Source organism: Dromaius novaehollandiae, chromosome 4, assembly GCF_036370855.1.
Source record: "Dromaius novaehollandiae isolate bDroNov1 chromosome 4, bDroNov1.hap1, whole genome shotgun sequence".
NCBI classification, from domain to species: Eukaryota; Metazoa; Chordata; class Aves; order Casuariiformes; family Dromaiidae; genus Dromaius; species Dromaius novaehollandiae.
In genome coordinates this window covers 68,878,630-68,894,874 of record NC_088101.1, presented here as the reverse complement: position 1 = coordinate 68,894,874, position 16,245 = coordinate 68,878,630, and the positions used below count along the sequence as shown (strand labels likewise).

The 16,245-nt window shown below is 38.5% G+C and overlaps 1 long non-coding RNA gene across 1 annotated transcript in view; it reads right to left on the bottom strand.

Moving 5' to 3' along the window:
- Window positions 1-1,310: 1,310 nt before the first annotated feature.
- The window catches only part of LOC112995466 (uncharacterized), a 98,832-nt gene continuing 83,897 nt past the window's right edge, over window positions 1,311-16,245 (bottom strand). Inside the window, exons 4-5 of the long non-coding RNA XR_003262186.2 lie at window positions 4,932-5,024; window positions 1,311-1,419 (exon numbers count right to left, since the gene is read on the bottom strand). This is a non-coding gene — a long non-coding RNA (uncharacterized LOC112995466). The remainder of the gene's footprint in view (window positions 1,420-4,931; window positions 5,025-16,245) is intronic.

Below are 16,245 nucleotides of genomic sequence, written 5' to 3'. Positions count from 1 at the left end.
TGATCCTAAATTTAGCCTCCCATTAAAAAAATATCTTGGCCAAGCTGTTTGAAAACACATCAAACCTAATAAGGGTGAAGCTCAAAAAGCTAGGACAGGGTCTTCGGTTGCAGACGACCAGGCAGCAAAAGGGCTAGCAAGCAATACCTTCTTCCATATCATTGCATGGATAGCATGTGGTAGGAACAGCCAGTTGCCAATGCCACACATTGCAATTAAAAAAACAAAGAAGAAGAAAAAAAGCTAACCAGTGAAGTTAGCAGGACTGATGACAAAACAAAATCCTTAATATAATACGGACTGGATAAATGATAACACATATTGTACTCTTGGGGCCCAAACCTGGGCAACTGGATTAAAAATATCTTGCCATGAAAGAGGCTGTGAGTTAACAGGCAGACAAATGCACACTAATCATCCAGCCTGAGCATGCAGCTAGGCTAAAACTATTGCTCTTGGGCTGGGACACGCGTTGGTTTGGTCCATTTAGTTGATGAGTGCCTCAGATCTGCCTTCCACCATCTTGCGAACAAAAGCTTCATGCCCCTTTTGCTCACTTTTTCATGAGAAAATCCTACAGTGCTGTAGGTCTCTAGCTGACTTCAAAAGATTTAGGGCAGTTCACAGCATCTCAATATCAGCCCCCCAGCATTTGGAAAATATGGGGTCTCAGGCTTATATGTCCTTAAAGCATTCCCCAGGTTTGGCCCTACCTTAGCAAAACGCAGTGGGTTAGCATTATCTGCATGTAGTACATAATGAAATTCATACTTGAATGCCAAGTACTTTAACTGCTTTTTCGTACTATATCACCAATGTATTTTCTGACTCTAGTTATTACTTATTTCTAAAACCGTCATTACAGAAGCAGTTAAAAAATAACTTTCTCCTTTTAAAATGTTGATTTGTTTTTCTAGCAGAGAATGTGCTGTGAAATGTCGAGGTAAGCATTAGTTAAAGGACTACTCCACCATGCCAGCAGGAGCAATTTACTGTTTATGCATATATTCCTGAACACTATTTTGTTCCCTTTCTCTTTGTGAATGGGAACCACTTCCTTACAGAAGTCAGAGTGCCTTGCTCCCCCCTCCCCAGCCCTTTCTTCATCCGCTCAACAGCAAGACCATGTTGAGGGCATGGGCAGTAGAGGTACACATAGCAGGTCCGTCGATCAGTAAATACACTTGCCCCAGATAAACGCTGTCTACAGACATCATTTCAAGCTGAAAATTCAACATTTTCTGTGTGTTAAAACTGTGTTAAGCTGTTTAATTGTTTTGTGATTACCAGAGCACTTACCTTGTGAGGATATCAATTATCCAGATATAAAGAGACCAAGTTTTTCTGGAAGGAGAGAGCCATTCTGATTTTTTAAGTTATTCTAGTTTCTTTTACTCATTCCAGTTAAATAGATCTTGCCTGGGAAAGAAAAAAAAATGGGTCTAAATGCAAATTAACATTACTGTTTAAATATCACAGACCATTTTCTCTGAGCCCAGTTACAATAACTAGTAATTATAAAAATTGCTTGCCTTGGGCTTCTGGCTAAGCCAATGCTAAACTTGTCCTTTTATTAGATCTGTCAGACTGAGTTAATTATCTTTATGATAATAGATGTGCCTTACCTCAAACAAAACAAATACCCTTATAATTAGCTTTTTAGTTAGAATTTTAATTTATTTATAAAGACTGTTTGTTTTTTTTTCCTTTTCATGCCTTACGAAGAAGTTCAGTTTTTAACAGATTACTAGTCAGCTTAGTAATGTTTAAGAGAAAAGGGACTCATTAAGCTGACCGAAAGGTTTGTGGTTAACACTGCACCCCTTCAAGCCAGTGTGAAAACTGTTGAGCTCTGTCAGTGTGTCTGTGTATGTTTGTGTGAAAGATGAGAGAAGGGGAGAGAGGAAGAAACAAGGCATATGCTTTTATTCCAGAAAGTTCTCTTTGAGCTGACTTTTGAAACAGCACATTAACTGAATTTAATAGCAAAGAGTACTAGCAAACACTAATCCTAGCTGCATGTTTTCTTTTGAATCCGTGTTCTGAAGTCAGAGCTGAACTTCCCTTAGACTGCTGAAAAGAGAAAGCATAGTCTGGTTTAACATATCTCTGTCTCTGCAAAATCCCTTTCAATCTCTCTCTTCTTCTCCTTTTTTTCTGTCTTATCTTCCTCACATATGCTCTGAACCCATCCTGCAGCCCTCCAAACAGAGCTTCCAGAAAGAACTGAGGGCTTGCAGAATGGGGGCTGTACTTTATGCAGGACATCAAATGTGTTTCTTCCACCAAAGAAAAAAGAAATGCCTTATGCCTTGGGACCACCTCTTTCTTTGTAAAGAGAAAAAAAAAAGAAAAAAAAAAGAGAATGCCCAAATCAGAGTGGAAAATACAGTTTGCAGATTAATGAACTAAAGAACATGGTTAGGAAACAAGTGTCTTGTATTTTATTTTAGTTCTGTCACAGCAGTAGGACCCACACTGGACTTGCTAGATGAAAACTGCCTAAATCAGAGTCATAATGCAGCTCCCTTAACTTTGCAATATCTAAGTGTCTCTGTCAGGGTAAAGCAGTCCTATGTGAAAATGCCGTCAGAGGCTCAGTCCATTAATATTTCTATCAACATTTGAAATCCAGGAGCAGATAAGTCTAGCTAATACTATTTTATCCTATCTTATTTCTTCTTATTGAAGTAGTTGAACCGGCTTGATATGCAACAAATGTAAAGGGAATGTGGATAAAATGTGGTGGCAATTACAGTAAGAGGAGACATTACTAATATTTACAAGTTTTTCAATTAATAAAGTAATTTCAAAAGTAAACAGCTTTGCAACCAAATGAACGCAAACGCAGGTATTTGGTAATGAAGGAAAAATACCATGGCCACGTACCTTGTGTAAGCATACAGAAGGAAAAAAGGGCCCAGCCAGAATCAACAGAGATATATCGTTCACTGTATGTATACATAATACCATCAAAACTTGCAAGCACCTCAGAAATACAGCAATTAATATGTAACAATGAAATATGTAATATTTACTAAAAATAATAGTTATAGCTAACATTAAAACTAACTCCATATAGACACAATTCTGTTTGAAATTAAGAATTTCTTCGTTTATTTTTAGTAAGTCAAAGCTCTTGCATGAAAAGACTATTTCTGTGGTTGCTAATTAAAATGAAAGCAACATTAGGTTATATTCCTAACTTTATATTTGAGTGGCCTAAGTCATCATTAAAGGTCGGATGATGGTGCCATATTTTTGAGAGATGGCTGGAGAAATGGGGAGAGAAGGAGAGAGCAAATCAAAATAGAAATGGAAATATTTTAAGTATGAGAGAGGAAGAGAGCATGAAATATAGCGGCAGCATGCCCTCCTAGAAAAGAAGTTTGTATGCATTCCATAATTGCCAGAAGTTTTATAAATTGTGTAAAATCTTTAAATTAGGAAGATCAAGTTTATAACTTTTTGAGTCCTTCTGTGGTCTTCCAGTAGCTCTGTTACAAGTAACAGGTCTGTGTAAGCTTCTTTTTCTGGGGGCACGGGAAGAGAGGAGGGGAGGCACCCTTGGTGTAGTCACCCTTTCGGTGACTGCAGTCTCTGGTCCCTGGTGAATAATCATGCCAGCTGGCAGCCCGGTGGGCATGGCCACCCTGGCAATTTTTGTTCCACACACATGAATAGTCCTAGTGATCCACTAGTGATGCAGAAGTACCTCCTCAAAACCAAGGATATTTTTTTGCCAGGACAGGTGCTGCAGCTGGATAAAGAGATTTAGAACAACAGGTCAACCCTTACCAAAAACAAAAAACCAGAAAAACCCATTCCTAAACTTGGCATTTTGCTCAAGCCAATAGAGGGGAAAGGACTCATTTGGTGCTTCTCCTGGAGCCCTAGAAAGACCTTTTCCACTGAAAACAAAGCTGATCTCCCTCTTTCTTAACAAGTCAAAGTGCAGCTCCATGACAACATAAATCAATCAAAGTTGAGGCTTCCTCTGTCAGCCCTCACTCCCACCACCAAGTTTTGCCTTCCTGGCCCCTTGCATCAGCATCGCTGCTTCTCTGACCCTGTAGGGAGCTGTTTCAGGGAGCTGAACTAGCAAAAACTTTCTTTGCCGGGTCCTTTTTCTGCTGGCTTAGCTGTCTGAACCAAGTCGCTGTGGTATCAGATGAATGCCAATGCCTGTACAGGGAGGGGGTAGAAATATGAACAGCTCCACACTAGATGGTTTTTTTGGGGTGGTTGCTGGGATTCTCTTTACCCAAGCCAGTATTTTAACTTTCCTGAATAGTTTCTTAAAATTTTCTGGTCTATTTCTCTGTCAAGCAACATAACAGAAACAAGACGTGCAAAATAATCTACATTTGTCCCAGTTTTCCAGACCCTTTTTCCTTAGTTGCCTTATTTAGATGGTGAGATTCTGATTGATAAAGATAAGGGAACTTCAGGGTTGAATCACTATTATCACCATTACTGCCTGTGTTTGTTTATAATAAGAAGTATGAATTTGCTGTGGGTTTATTTATTCTGTCTTGCATGGAAACATGCAATAACACTTCCTGCTCAGAGAATTTATATTTTGCATTGAGATGAGATACTCTAATTCTGTAGAAGCATACCTGAGATGTAGGTAGTCTATGCATAGCACATAATATGAAAAGAAGTTATAATATCTTTTATGTTTTTTATAGTCCTAGGGAACTCCACATACATAGAAAAGTACGTAAGGAACTCTCTTCATCAAAGCAATTAATATTTTCTCCCCCTATAACATTTTCCAAAATTCACCTTAGTCATGGTTGTGTATAAAATACATAGAATCCAAAGACAAAATTTTTTATTTTCTCCACAGACTAATGCAAATGTCCTTAAACATGGCTATACTTAAAATTATGTGATCGAATGCATAAAAATAGAGAAATTCTCACCACTGAGAAGTTGTGCCCAGGAAAAGTCAAAGTATTATTTGACCCAGTTCTGTGCCATTACAGTTCATGCAGATCCTATGCTCCACCTCTGTCCTGCAAAGAAAAGTGTGCCACAACATGGACATGGCAGGGTTAGTTCCTAGAAATCTTTAGAGTTATCCTTTTCATATTCTGGTATTTTAAAGTGAACTTCAACATGGACTGGAGAGATTTGTTGCATATCATAGCCATACAAATGATCCTGTGTGCACCACAGAATGTGAATATTAACTAAACCTATGGGGAAGGAACATTATTAAGGTTGCAAAGTCAGACCTTCCAAAGTTAGAAAATGTCACATTTAAGGTTGCAACCTTAACTTAACTGTCTTGGATACATGCATTATGATACAAGTTTTAATTAGTTCAAGATCTCTTCTTTTCCCCAGGACTACTGCTTGCAGGAAGCAGTAGTATGCATCATGGCTGGTTCCCCATATAATTTAAGATTATGAAAAACATTGTTACACAGGCTAAACATTATTTCTGAAACATCTCAGTGAAAGATAGACTGGTGTATATAAATTCTTTGCATCCGTATGTACTGTACATTATTGTGAAAGCTGCTTTCCTCATGAGATTAATAGTGTCAATTAGGCTGTCAAGGATGAGTGAGCCTGTCATGTGGGCTTTGACAGAATGCTTGGGTTGATTAGCTTCATGCAGATATCATGGTTTAATATTTACATTTGAGTAACTAACATTTTACAAACGCTCTTTGCATTTCTTTGGCTTAAAGAACTGCATCCATAAATATAATATACATCTTACAAATAACATCATCATGTATTGTACATCACTTAAGTATGTTAGTTTACATAGGTTTCGGACATAATTATCAAATCAAGATTAAAACAGCATTTTGCATGACTTTATGAATTTTTATTTCCAGGCAAAAAAACAGTGAGTGACTTTGTTTAGGCTTGTTGTTGTAAGGACACTTTTCTTATTCCTGTATGTACTTTATAGGGCTAGTCAAGGGTGAGTAATATTTAGCATCTACACTGCTGGGAAAGTGAAAATCTTCTACCTGTGGAGGAAATACAGCAGACAGTGTCCTGTTAGCTGGACCACACTCTGCAGTTCCTGTAACCCTTCCTAGCAAGCGAAGGACCCATAGACACATCTCCTGAATACCACCTCCTTCTGCTGCTTCCTCTTCACATGTCTTTTCTTGGTGGATCCTCTTTTCTGAGCAGCAGTCTCCCAGCTTGGGAAGTGGACAGGAAAAGGAACTGCTATTACCCCTTGCTGCAACCTTAATGTAAAGTGATGGAGGCACAATGAGGCGTGTTACTGATGGGAGCTGGCCACATGGTTCGTGCCTCACTCTGCAATGCAAATGCAGTTCTCACTTACAGACCAGCAGGACCTGGAGTGTGGTTTTTACCAATTCATAAAAGAGATCTTAAATTTTTAAAATGATAATACAATGTGTCAAAGGCAGATTTTCTTCAGAATGTCATATATCGCTCTCAGCAGGGCTTTTAGTTTTCAATGATCTCTGTTATATATGCCATCTGCTTTCTGTTGTGTCCTGACCAAATCTCCTCTTGGATGCTATTTCAGGGCTGTAGATCTTAGACATTACAAGGTCAGAATTCCAGGCAAAGCACTGTCACTGTGCCAAAAGACAAACAACTTCTCGATTTTTATTTGGTCCGTACTCAAGTTAACCTTTCATTGACTTCAAGTGAGGGCTCTGGAATTTGGTCCAAAATAATATTTCTAATAAAATGTGATTTCAAAAAGTAAGATAAATAGAACCACATATGTATGCAATGTTTTAAAACATTAAATAACATGTATCTTATCCCAAGGACATCTTTCATCATACACAGACTGGGTTCTTGGTTTTGTAGCAGGAGTTTTACCCATTCTGGTTCTGCCTAGGTCATGTGTGGTCTCCAGTGAGACTGCAGGGGAGTTGGATGCAGGCTGAGCATTCAGGCCCCTATAATTTCAGTGCAAGCTTTAATCTTTCTTCACCTGGGTTTATCCATAGCACAAATGAAGAACAGCCAACGGGCTAATCTAAATCAGAGCAGTAGTACTCATTCTCCCCCATACTGTGACATTGAAGGACATGTCACAGGCTCACTAAGTGAGGCAAGAGGAAGGCTAGTGGCTCCTATGTTGGCTTTTCACCACGTCAAATCTTGCTGTGTCAGGGATACTTGATCACTATTATGGGAATTAGTAACTATGTAGGAAAAGCCAGGAAGGATTGTTCAGAGAAGTGTATTTTAAAAGAGGGATTTGAAGAAACACCAGCGGAGCAAATGAATAAAACATGACAGAGGTAATCAGAGAAGTAAAGGAGACAAAGGGAGCATTAAAGTGAAAATATGAAGTGAATGATAGGGAGAAGGAAAAGATGCATGGAAAGTAAAAATGAAGATGTGGGGTAAGGCAAGATTGTCAGGGACTTTGGGCGTTCAGGTCAATAACTTGAATTTCTTTATTATTTATTTGCATTGCAGTCATGCCAGGAACAAAGACAGTGAGCAGTAAGATGGCATGAGAAAAAACATAGCATTTGGAAGTGAAGGAAAGAGTATGCTTGGCTGGCACCTTTAGAAAAAGCAGTGAGGAGAATACCTCTCTGATAAACTCTTCTTGAATGTGCTGCCAGCAATTTAAACATAGCAGTGATCGAGCTGAACTCTCCGTTTTTCACACAAAACCTCTTTCCACTTCTCAGCTATAGGGTCACTGGAGAGATGGTGGAGGAGGGAGAGAAAAGCTCACATTAATTACAGCTTGACTGTGTCAACTCCATTACAATATGAAAGAACAAGAGCTGGTGCTGTGAGACAGGTAGAGGGAGCACATATAAAAAGTGGAAAGATCTGAGAAGGGGCTCATAACCTCCACATCCCTTACTGCGCCCTTTGCAAAAGAGCAGTAACCAGGGCAAAGCTCGAGTGAGCTACAGGCTGTAGCTGAGGATAAGAAATTAGGCAACAGCATTCTCTCTCCTCCTATTGCTTATTGTGGAACAGGCTAAAGCAGGAGAGAATTCGAAGGGGATCACTTAAAAGCACCATAGCTGCACTAAACACACCCATGTCTTCTCAGGACTTGCAATATATGTGACCTGCTAGGGAGACATGGGACCTGTAAGGGAAGATTATGTAAAGATATTATAATATCAGACAGATCTCCCTGTCCAATTCCCAAGGTGAAGAATTACCTGAAATTCACAAATTAGTTCATTTCATCTTTACAGATCACAAAAGTTTTCCAGGAAAGAAAAAAAGGAAGTCACTGGATTATAGTTACTACAAAGCCAGAGGGAAAAATTGCACAGTAAGTCAATATATTTGTATCTACAAAAACATAGAGTGCAAACAAAACAAAATAAAACTAAAATACCCCTAAGCAATCCAAATTGCATTGCAAATAAAACTTTATATTAAGAGATACATTTGCATACAAGGAAAATTAGATGTGAAACTCATAGTAACCATAGATCAAACCCTGAACAGTAAAATGTAGTCTATGGAAATCTTGACTGAGTGATGACTGAGAAAATACTCAGTAAGGCCTTTGTGATTTGACCTAATAATAGGATTTGCATGTCCAGTTTTAAAATGAAACTCCATGGAAGTCATTTTCTCTTGATACATACACGTGCTTCAATGTAATAGTAAAGGGAGAAACATGAACACATTAAGGATAGAATATACCATGTAAGTATCCCAAAAGGACTTAACTGAGTTTAATTTAGATTAATAGGATACTGCATAAATACTTCTTGCTTGTTAAGCACTTTTTGTTAAGATATAACTACTGTCTTATGCTTTTCCATCAGTCACACTGCAGAAACATAGAGAGAATAGCATTCTCAAAAGTAATGAAGTTCCATTTTCAGAAGCAACTAAGACACTCAGAGCTGGGTTTGTTTTTAGGAGTGTAGGAGTGGTATTCATCTCTCCTAATTTTACCTCTTCAAAGGACAATTTAATCTCGTCATTTAATCTAGTCTAGCTGTCTAGGTTTCTGTCTAGGTTTCTGCAGTCAATGGAGAGCAATAGGATGCCTCCAGCAAATAACTCATCCATCCTAAAAGAGGAGTCTAGAAAAGGTAGGCTGTGTCATCCTCTGGAGATGTTTATTTCTCATCTTTAACACTGAAGTCATGTAGATGACCACCTCAGACCAGACTCCTAACCTTTACATACCTGAAATGAAGTTAGATGAAGCTCCCCTCAAGTATAATTTTCACAATCTCCAAACTGCCGATTATTTCAATACTATAAGTATGTGTGGCCCTTAAGCTACTTCAGATGGGACATTAGTGCTCTTAAATCGTCTAGTCATTTTAGATGATGTAATCTCTGCTATTTATAAAAACTATTAAATGAGAATGAGAACTGGTACTTGCTATGGAAAGAAAACAGGTCATGACTCTTTATTGTTTTATGTTAATGGAAAAATATTAGCACATTTATTTTCACCAGTGTTAGTGTCCATATATGTGACTATTACTCTAAAGAGAGAGTACAACCTAGTCCTGTTACCCTGAGTTGTAAGAAGGACTTCTCACTTCCCTTTGAAGGCAGTGAGAACTATATGTAGTGGGACTGTAGTTTCAGGGGCATGTTTCTTGAATATGTGAAAAATAAGTATCATGAACTGGAGCAGGCAAGTGATGGGAGACAGAAGGCCAGACAAAATTGTTTTACTGCAGAGAGAAGTGTAGAGGAAGGATGCCTGCCACTGACAGAGAGAGAAATATTTACATGTGCATATTGGCTTAACTGTTATATCTGAATGTCTCTGCAAAATGAACAAGTATATCTTCACAGTTTTATTCTGAGGTAAAAAAACCCTATTATTTATATGGAGAAAACTGAGGTCCAGAGAGATTAAAGACTTGAGTCAGAAAAGCATTCATGGAAGTGCTAGACTTTAATGTCAATGAGAACTGTAAGCTTAACACGTGCTTGGAGCTTTGCTCAATCCAGACCATAATTCTCTTTTCAATTCTTCCAAGTAGTTAAAAACTAAGATGGGTATAAATTGCTATTTAATTGTGTACATTTTATAGCATTTCCATAGGACCTGATTTATTATGTATATAACCCTATTGATTGCATCTTTATTTAACTCCATTAGAATGCTACTGAGAATGAATGAATTAAGAACAAACTCACTCTTACATTTAAAATCCCCACCAAGATAGAATTTTTTTGAGGCTTATAAAATAAGAGATAAATATTTAAAAATACACTTTCTAACAGGCCCATTGTTATCTGTTGTCACCCGGGACAGAAGGAACAATGGAAGTCAGTCATCATGATACTTCTGACAGAGCAAAAAGCCAAGGAAATTTTATGAAGCTCCTCTTCCAAATTCTCTGTTCCCGTGACATAATACAGGAACTTGCTAACACCATTTTTCAGAGGGTAGGAGTCACCTTACAGCTTGGATAGCAACTTGCTTTATATAACCTTGTTGAAAATGTATTACATATATTTCTTCTGTTTTTACTTATCTGTAAGAAAATATCCACTACTGATTATAGCAGCTGGTAGAGGAACAATATACCTTTAGTCATGCTAGCGGTAAACATGGTCAGAGTTGTTTGCAACCACTGTGCTTAAACAGCCAACTAGCAAGTCCCAGTCTCCCCAGAACCAAGTGTTTTCAGAAGATTATCCACACTTCTGGATGTCTAAATAATTTGAAATCTCAGGTTTTCTAACATTCACCTATTGCTCATTTCTTTATATTTGCTCTGAGTTGCTGTTTTTGAAACAGTGAAAATTCTCAACGCGGGAGAGGCCTACTAAATGGCAGGCTAACAGTAAGCGTTTCCTGAAAAATGACATCTTATCCGAAATGTGGAAATATAGGGTCAAATTCTGGTCTCAGAAAGCGAAGCCATGCTCATGAAGGGATTCATTAGCATGATGTAATGAATCTGAAGAGAGTGTAGCCTTCAATGCATTGTGCACTTCCAAATACCATCATTCCTCTTCTTACATATGTCCACCTAGGTATAGGCGTTACGCCATTGCTTACTATTAAGGGCTGCTTTTATCTGATGAGTTTTGGTGACCTCCTTCTACTTCTACAAATTTCAGTGTTTATAGTAAACAGAAGATGATGAAAGCTCTTTGAATCAACATCAAAATACTGTAATCACCATTTTTCCTAAGACTGACTCTCCTGTGCTATACCTTAATGGCGTGTGCTTTAATCTTACCATTTTCAGTTTGTGACAGAGTTCAGCTAACCACAGTATCCTCAGTTCAACACCACCCACCGTTTCTATCCATTTTGTACTGTCAGAAGCACATCAAGCAGCCTCCGAGTGTAATCACATCAAAATCGATTTTCATGGCTGAGAGAAAAATAATGGAAATTTCTCTAATGTAGAAAATGTATGTGTTCCTTTTGGTTAACCAAAATAGACTACATATCAGGGCTGTCAAAATTAAGGTTTTTTGATTCAGTGCTCTTCCCAAGACTTGTATACAAATTACAAGCCCTCACTACAGAATGTCTTTAACATAATTTTCTGTTGGACTCCCTCAATGTGGTTCCCACAAAATGAATGGCCCACCCAAGTGATAGACTACAGATCATTCCCCTGATCAGATCCACAAGTAAATTATTTCAGGGGATATAGACAAAATCCCTGAATCTAGACTGAAATGGGCAGCCAGGACTTTATACTTGCATGGAGCCGCATGACATTACTCTGACTCCTAGATCCTGCAGGGTACCGAGGCTGCACATGGAATCACGGAGCAATTTGTATTGCCTCCCGAAAAAAGTGAGACCTTCTGTGCAATATTGTACAAGTGAATCTGAACAAAACTTTTAAGAACAGTACTTTACAAAGCAGAAGTGTGCTGTAAAGAAATAAGAACCTCTGTAATATAATCATTGTTTTTAATTATCTGACAGCATTTTCTGTGAATGGTGTTTAGCTGTTGGTTTGCTATTTGAAATGTGTTGCTTATCTGTGAACACTCAGACCAGTGTGTGATACTGTGTCTGTTCCAGGGTTGGACTTCCGTAGCTCTTTTAGACAAGTTCGAAATACTGAAGTGAATGTACATAAGCTTACTTTCAGAGATTCTTTTAGGAACCAGAAAGAGAGAAAAAGCCCAGATACACTCAAATAGCAGATGTTGTTTCCTGGGGTTATCTTAGAAATAGGTGCCAGAGAAGCATGTGGCAGTAGTAATAGCTAGGCACATGTATTTGGGATGCAGCAAAGGCATTTTCTGTGGAAATGCACAGGAATCTTCTGAAGGTAATTACAGATGGCCATAAATATTTATTAAACTTTGAAAATGAATATGGTAGTGACCTACACTCTTAAAATGGGATTTGTTCATTAATCTTAAAATGTGCTTTTTCTGGTGCATATGGAAAAATAGGAGTGTCAGGTTTTGATATAGAAAGGCTTTTGTTGTTGCGTCACCTGATATTCTGTTACATATGCTAAGGAGACAGTCTAGATGAAATTATAATGCCATGGGTCAAAACTGGTTAGGGAACTTAATTCAGAAAGTGGGGGTATCAGATGGGGTTCTGCAACAGCTTTTTCTGGATCTTGTTCAGTTCAGTCACTAACTATTTCGACAATGGAATGAAGAATATGCTTATTAAATTTATAGCTTACACAAAGCTGGGAGAGCCTGTGGATAGAGTTAAGGACAAAATTAGAAATCAGAATGGTCTTCACAGATTGAAGAAATAGTCTGAAAAATGTATAGTGCTATTTAATAAGTATGAAGTATTAACAACACACGCAGGAATGAGCAGTTGCATGATGCAAGAAACAGAGCAGTTGATCAGCAGTGAATCGGGAGGGCATAAGGGCCTACAACCTGAACATGAGCAGCACGATGCCAAAGAGGTTAATGCCATATTAGGATGCATAAATAGAAGTTTAAATGCAAAATATGTGGCACAATCTTTCTTTTCTACTTAGTCCTGGTTAGGCTTAGTTAAAATAACATGTCCAAATTCAAGTGCTGCACTTCAGCAAGAATTGAACCACTTGGAAAGACACTTCCAGAGCAGAGCAACCAGAATAAGCAGGGGACTAGCAAACACAATCTAAGAGATAAGATTGAAAGATTGAGTTATTTAGTTTAAGAAAGAGAAAAACTTTCAGGAGACCTGAAGAGGCTGTTTCACAGCAGAAGGGAACAATACATTCTCCACGTCCTTAGCTCACAAGATAAAAAGTGATGATCTCTAATTGGAGCATAGAAGATTCAAGTTACAACTTAGGAATGATTTTTTAAATTTAAGATAGTGAAGCTCTGAGGACATGCTTTCAGTGCCAGAGAGCCTTCAGTGTTGGAGATCTTTAAGAACAGGCTAAACAAGAACAACATAGATTTGCTGTGCTTATCTCTAACCAAAGAGATGGATTAGATGAAGTTCTTTCCAGCTCTGTTTTTATATGAAATGATGACTGTGCACTTAGGTGTGTCTGCACAGACACTTGCACAGGTCCAATTATCTTGGTCATGATGGTATGTAGCATTTGCTGGTGACAGATGCACCTAAAAAAGCCATCAGTGTTGTCAGCGCCTGCAGTTTTACATTGGTTCAGCTCCTGAACTCATATGGTGACAAGAAAATCTTTGTTCTCATAAAGAGAGAAAAAAAGTAAATTTCTAATCTTATCTTTGTGAAGAAAAACTTGAAAATCTGAATCCAAATGGCTTAAAAAATCAGATGACAAAGAAAAAGGCCCAGTGTTTCTACACCATTAAACTCTCATGGTTTTGGGGGGGGCCTGACTCATGGTTTTTCAAGGGAGTTGGCATTAATGATAATGGGCTAATTTGAATAGACAAATTTAGAAATTGATATTCCTGAACTTCCTATTATAGAGAAGGCAATACTGCCTGAACAGCAGGTCTATTTCAGGAAATTAAAACCTCCTCGTATCCTTTCAGATGACTTGATCGTTTCTACATTTCAGTCAATGTTACACAGGGGACATTGCACAACGCTTAACATGGTGGCAGAAAATTCACCTAGCAGAGAGTTGTGGAGGCCCAGTGTCTCTGCTGAAAGACAGTCCAGCTGGGAACAGACATAATGGGGGCACAAGGAATTCATTCTTGGGCAATCTCGGTTGGGAAGCTGTTGCCTCAAATTAGCAATACTTCTCCCACGGGGGGATCAAGGTACAAATTGCATGCAGAACAGCTCTCTGCTGCACCAAACAGACCCAAAGACATCCGCGTTCTCAAAAGACAAAAGTTAAAATGTCATAGATGTCAAATGAGAGATTTGTTTGATGGAGGTTCTGCCTGTTGAAACAGAGAGAGCACAGGATGCAATCACAAAAAAAAAAAAAAAAAAAAAAAAAAAAAAGAAAAGAAAAGAAAAAAAAAAGAAAAAAAAGAACTTTCAAAATGCCTTTCTCCTGAATAATCATGTCCCTTATTATAAACTTTATTTTATCTCTTCCACAGTATGCAGCCTTACTGTCTGTCTCTATTTCTCCTTTCCTGGAAACAGGTGTTTTCTGTCATCCATCCCCTCCTTCTCACAGAGAAGAGAGAAGACTAGTACCATGACGGATCACTTTCCAAGGATGGAGAGGAAAGGAAAATCATAGAAAAGACCTTTCTGATTAGCTAGTCTACCTTCTGCAGCACTTGTCTTATTAAGACCTGGAATAAGTATAGTGTGTGTTTTACAAAGTTCTGATTGAATTATGTTTATAGATGGGGTGTTTACAGGTGTTATTTAGGCTCTGTAGGACTTGGTCATGTGTCAATTGCCAAAGCAGCCTTTACCAACATCACAGCCCTTCTGTGGGATCTCCTCTCTCAGCTTTCACAAATTTATAGGAGATTCATAACACAGAGACAGCACAGAGATGTCTTAACTACTGCCAACCTCTGCCTCTTGACATTTGGTTCCTTCTGTACCTTTATCTCTGGATTTAAAAGATCTTGTATCAGATATCTTCTACAGGCATTGCTAATCAACTTGTCCTTTGGCTTTTTCTTTACTAAGATGGTAAAATGAGTATTGTAATTCACTCTAAGTAGGTAGTATTTTTTGCACTAGGAAGCATTTTCTGTAGTACTCATTCTGAATCCTCACCCAGTTCTAATCATCCTTTTGAAAATGCAAACTTCTCAGAAGGCTTCAGCTGAGACAGCCTTTCCATTTTGCTGCTCTTGCTCCAACTACTATCAATAAGGCCAGAAGCCACTGAAACTCCACCGTCAAGCACTAACTTTCCTGCTGCTTCCATTGCAATTGCTTGTTTCATGAACTTTCAGTTCTGCAAAGAAGAGCAAGAGGATCTCTGAAGCATTTGGGAATGCAAAGAAAGGGAAGAAGAGCTGTTCTTCCTTTGATGGAGTGGAGAAGCCATGTATACTCATGCTGTCTCTTAGCTTAATATCTGCTTAGAAACACCCGTGATCTGAATCGCTGACAAAGAAGGCACAACAGTGGGACTTTTGGCTTCACAGCTGCAGGGAGACGAATTCTTCCCAAAAATCCTTGGAGCACAGTGTTGTGTTCCCATAGCTGGATTTAGTCCAGTGAATGCAAATATGCCCTTAAGTTACTTCTGAAAAGGAAGAGCCTCCTTGCAAACCTTAAGCACAGTTATAATGATCCATACATAAAGATCAGAGACCTTGGAGAAAAATCCATTACTGTTGCTGCAAAAAACTGTAGCAACTCATGAGAGTTTTACTTTGTTTATTCATGTTGCTATTAGGAGTTGCATTATTACTAGATCCTGGCTGGCACAGATGGCTGCTGCGCTTTGAGGTCTGCTTTAGTCATGTTTTCAGCTGCTTTTTTCTGCAGATTTTATAGGGTTTGGGCTGATTTTAGCTTCCTTCATTTGCTCGATAATTGTTTTGTTTTTTGTTTTAGTTTTTACTTAATTAGCAGGAATATGTTCATGTTTATAGTGTGCTTTATTCACTCTTTTTGAACTTGTGGTAACCAGAATGAGCTATACCTTCTGTTGTTTGTGTGGGACTGGCACAGACCAGATGCTTTGATGATGGCAACAGCTTTCCTGGAAGGTCAGTACCAATTTGTTGGCACTACTGGACTGATATTTCTCACCTGTTGATAGCTCTCTCCCTTGCATAGCGTCTTTCTCAATATCACTTTTTGTTTGCTGCTAGAGCAATGAGGAACCTCTCATTCAAATGGCTGTTTCCCTGAGCCCATCCTCTGAATCACTGCCCAAATGCTGCTGATGATTTCTGCTTCCTGGGCTCCTCCTCAAACATACATACGCT